General features: G+C 50.5%; 1 protein-coding gene across 1 annotated transcript in view; it reads right to left on the bottom strand.

Moving 5' to 3' along the window:
* The window catches only part of LOC121713725 (ERC protein 2), a 223,668-nt gene that overhangs the window by 973 nt on the left and 217,695 nt on the right, over window positions 1-5,000 (bottom strand).

The raw sequence follows: 5,000 nt of genomic DNA, 5'->3' as shown, positions 1-5,000 counted from the left end.
CATAAGCACTTAACATGTCTTTTGTAGACCTGCAGTCTGGCCACCAGAGTCCTAACTTGATCACCAGCAGCAACAGACCCAACCAGCTTTCAAAAGCAACTATGTCCTCTACCGTATATCCTCCTCACAATAAACTAAGACGAAGAGACACAGAGTTTGTTTGTCAGAGAGAAGGAAAAAGTGAAAAAGAGGGACACACAGGAAGTGAACATGTGTGTAAGAGAGAAACAGATAGTGTGCACCTGGGTGAAAGGAAGAAAGAAAGAAAGAAAGAAAGAAAGAAAGAAAGAACATAGACGTTTAAAGAGACCATGTAATAATGGCAATGTAGAAACTGGAGCAAAAAATGATATGTTAAAAGTCCCAGAATGGGGCAGCTTCAGGTGTGTGGTGGGGGGGTTGGGTGCACATGTGAGAGCGTCTCCGCTCCCTTTCCTGTGTGATCCCTCCTCAGGGGCGCACGGTGGTCCTCCAGGGCTCTTAAGGGTCCTTTCACCCCCTGCTCCACCCTCCACATCCCCCATCCCCCAAAACCCCCTGCTCCACCCTCCACATCCCCCATCCCCCAAAACCCCCTGCCCCCCCCCCCCCACCACCACCACCACCATAATGAGAACCACATGAGACCCAAACAGGAAGTGCACCAACTCCGAGGGCAAATTAGTCAGAGGGGAGCCGCTGGAGCCCAGGGGCCGCAGCGCTGCATGTGGGGGGGGCGGCGCAGCTCCATCCTGGGCCAGAGCGGAGGAGGGCGGTGGGGTTGAGGGTGGGGGTTGGTGGGGGATGGAGAAACGTCTGGATCAAACCCCACTGCTGGAAGCTTCTATTAATGACTTATTTGTTTACCATTCATAATTAGGCTGCTCCGAGCCGAGACACACACGCGGCCCTCAGCCAGTCTGGGCCCGCCGCCAGCCCGAGGAGTATGGAACACACTGGCGACGCGACACACACACACACACACACACACACACACACACACACACACACACACACACACACACGTGCATGCCATCACACATAAGCACACACACATACGCAAACACACACACACACACAAACACACAAACCACACCACACAAACATACATACCACACAATATACACATCAATACACAAATACGTATAGACACAGCATGATGTAAATGTACACTGAAACAGACACACAAATACAAACACAACATAAAATGCACAGCTACGGCCAGAATCTTTACCAAGTTTAACCGAAGCCATGAGTTGCATAGAAGGACAACAAAAACACTCTTACGCTGTAGTGGTCACTGCTGTTGCACACACACACACACACAGTCACACATGGCTGTTCGTCCTTTCATGTTTTGTTTTTTTCACTTTACACACACACACACACACACACACACACACACACACACACACACACACACACACAGAGTTTGGATTTCCACCGCAAGTCAATACACCATCCTTCTTGCTCTGTGAACGATCAGGGCTCGAGAAGCTAATTTCACTCGATGGCTTACAGGTGGTCAACACAAGGTGAGCGACATCAATGCACACACATCTAACAGTCATATAAGCCTTCTCTCTCTCTCTCTCTCTCTCCCTCTTACACACACACACACACACACACACACACACACAACACACACACTCTCTTCTATTGAGCAGTACATTATACAGTCCATAATACTCTTCAAATGAGGTTCTCCATGTGCTAATCTGTGCAGAGAGGTGAGATGTGGGAGGCAGCACTCACTCTCTCTCTCTCTCTCTCTCTTTCTCTCTATCGTTCCCTGCCAGCCCTGATAACACACTCGTTGGCCAACTCTGGTTTCAGCACCAACGCTCAGGATCCCTCCGTTCCCACAATTTTGGTCGTGGGCCCGACAATTTCGTCATTCCTCCAAGTTAGGGCCAGTCGCCTTCAATTTGGGCGGCGGGCATCAGGCCCTCGAGTCCCCGCTCCTCCCCAGTAGTGACCCGCATCTATCGCCGGACCCGACTGCACCCCTCACCCCCCTCCCCCCCCCCCCCCCCCCCCAAAAAAAAAATAACCCATCACCTGCACAGAGGGCATGCTGGGAAAATGAAAAGCACATTGCGGTGGCGGCCGCTGGTCACCCGTGCCGACACACAGCGAGTGACCTCTGCTCCGCGCTCATTTCCTCCCTGCAACCTGCCCCCCGGCTGAGAGCAATTCAATCCAGGTTAAGTGGCGGAGGCACTGAGGCTTGATGTGGCCATTTTCTGGAGAGGGTGTGGACAGGAGTCAGGGTTGGGGTGGAGGAGGAGGAGTGGATGGGGGTTGGTGTGGGGGCGGGTAAGCGGTGTGCACACTGCACTGGACTGGCCTGGATGTGCTTGTGAGTGCTTGTACGAAAGCCTGTTTCTGCAGGGGAGGAGGGGGATGTAGTGGGAAGACTCAGAGGGAAATGTTAAATACTTCAAGGCCCAGGCGTTTTGACGAGGCCTTCCCATGCAGCTCCCAGCGCTTCATACTCCTGCTGTCATAACTCAGCTCTCTCCCTCTCCCTCCCCCCCCCCCCCTCTCTCTTTCACCTCTCTCTTTCTGCAGGCTGACGCTTCATAACACATTGTGTTATTGAGCCAGTGGTGAACTTGCAGGCCAAGTGTTGCTTAGGTTCAGAGAGTCAGTCAGCATTTCTCTCTCTGTCTGTCTCTTCCCCAACAGGCCCAGCACCAGCACCTCCGCCTCCTCAATCACCTTCTGCCGGCTGAACTGCAGGCTCCTTTGAAGCCTTGCCCTCTTCTTCATTAAACACATCGCTGCGACCTGGAGTTGCTGTGGATCGCACAGATAACATACACACACACACTCACGAGCACACACACACATACACACACACACACACACTTTGAAGTGGTGTTGCGGCGTTGAGCGAGCAGATGAAAGCGTTTCTGGCCGGTGTGAAGCCCACATGTCAGTGAGATCGGCGTCTGCCAAAGCCACCGCCATCCCTCAACACAGCGCCGGCAGCTTATCACAGCCCTCTTCCCAGCTCTCTCTTTTTCTCTCTCTCTCTCCGTCTCTCTCTCTCTCTCTCCTGTGCTCTCCTCTTGCTCTCTCCCACTCTTCTGCACTGTGCAGAAAGAATGTCACCTCCTTCGCCGCCCAGGTAAATAAACTTTCATCTGTAGCACATCTCCACATGCAAAGTGCTTTCACCTTCCAGCCTCCCCCTTAATGAGGAGCGGGGAAGTGGAGCGCTGATGGACGCCCGGGTCATTTGCTACTGCTATCTATCTGTACAATCACTTCATTGGGCAACACATTTGGAATACGATTGTTGTTCAACTGTCTCTCACTCTCACATTCTTTTTTTCTCTCTCTCTTTTAATGTGTCTGTGTGTGTGTGTGTGTGTGTGTGTGCCTGTCTGTCTGTCTGTCTGTAAAGGAGGTATGATAAAAAGGTCACATAGCAGATTGGGTGAGGCTATTCATTTGCTAAAACTATATAATACCAAGAGATAAAAGAAATTATTCCAAGAACTCAGTCTGAGGTGGACTGAGTTCACTGAAAGTTAGAGACAGAGTGGACTACTTGGTCTGTGTGCAAGACCTTGTGCCTAAAACTATGAGATAGAGTGCACACATATGAATACCTTTTAAAGTATTCTCATACATTCCATGCATCAGTTTCAGGTGATATTTCAAAGGCAGTGTATGAAAACAATGCTTGCAATGTGTACTAAAAAATAAACAAATATAATAGATTGCACACACATAAAGCATTATCTTATTTATTTTGGGTTTCACAACACACCAAAACACGCACCTTCACCTTTCCGCCCCTCCCACGCAACATACTGCAGAGGCAGAGAGCAAGTAATGCTCCAGCCGCCTATCATAATCTCTCATCAGCAATACATACGGGAGCAAAGACTATATACACATTGTGCAATGTTTATGCACCTGTGACTTAATGCATAGAGATCAGTGCGATCAGGGAATGGAGAATGAGGGAGGCTGATCAAAGCCCCAGAGATTGTGGTAATGGGGATACCGCTATATTGCATGGCTGATGGGATTTTATGGGAGGCGATAAGCACATATTAGTGTGAAGTTGCTAATGGTTAACTTATGGCATGAATAGTACCTAAACATCTTCAAGTCTTCCAGTCTGTAGTCTGTAGCTACATTAGGTGTACACAGCATATTATTGCCAAGCCTGTCCTTATCCTTGTCCTTTTTTTATTTTACAGTAAGGTGGTCAGTAATGTTATTTTCATCCTGAGCCCTCTCCACTGTATCATGGCCTGACGTAACCTGTTGAATTCCATTCTCATCAAGCTGAGCTCTGGCCTACGCAACTCTACAGTGGCCTTACTTTACTTGTCATGTCCAACTCTCGTCAAGACTCGCCTGGGTCTATTTTATTCAACTGTGGCCTAACTTAACCTGTGTATTATAGTGCATTATCCTTCGCTAGCAGGGCTGGTTATTTCTGCGTGGGCCTTTTCTCCACCCCACCCCACCCCACCCCGTCCCGTTCCGTCCTCACATCTGCAGCTGGAATACCACAGGTGAGTGCAACATGTCCGTGCACATCGTCCCTCAGAGACGCAGAATCCTCGCCGTGTAAAAAAGAAGTGTGAAGCACATACAGATCAGGTGTGTGTGGGCCTCATCCATCGTGGTGTGTGTGCGTGGGGGGAGGGGGGGGGGGCGGTCACCCCACCCAAGTGAACCCCCCGGTGGGCGGTGGGGTGTGTGTGTGTGTGTGTGTGTGTGTATTTGGGGCAGGATGGCACACTCACACGCGCGTGAAACGGGGCTCAGCGCCCAGTGTTTGATCCGCCCCGCTAATTGGGCTTGGCTGTTGTCTCGTCTGTCAAGGCCGCTCAATTACACCTAATCCCTCGGCCTGATACTCGTGATCCCCTCCTGTCAACCTAGGCCCACAGACAAGCCCTCTTCCCCTTTCACCTCTCCTCACAGATCCTTTTCTCTCTCTCTCTCTCTCTCTCTCTCTCTCTCTCTCTCTGTTGCTGACATCCCCA

This window comes from Alosa sapidissima, chromosome 7, assembly GCF_018492685.1.
Source record: "Alosa sapidissima isolate fAloSap1 chromosome 7, fAloSap1.pri, whole genome shotgun sequence".
NCBI lineage: Eukaryota > Metazoa > Chordata > Actinopteri > Clupeiformes > Clupeidae > Alosa > Alosa sapidissima.
Note: the sequence above shows the minus strand (reverse complement) of the source record. Positions and strands in the feature narration are given on the sequence as shown.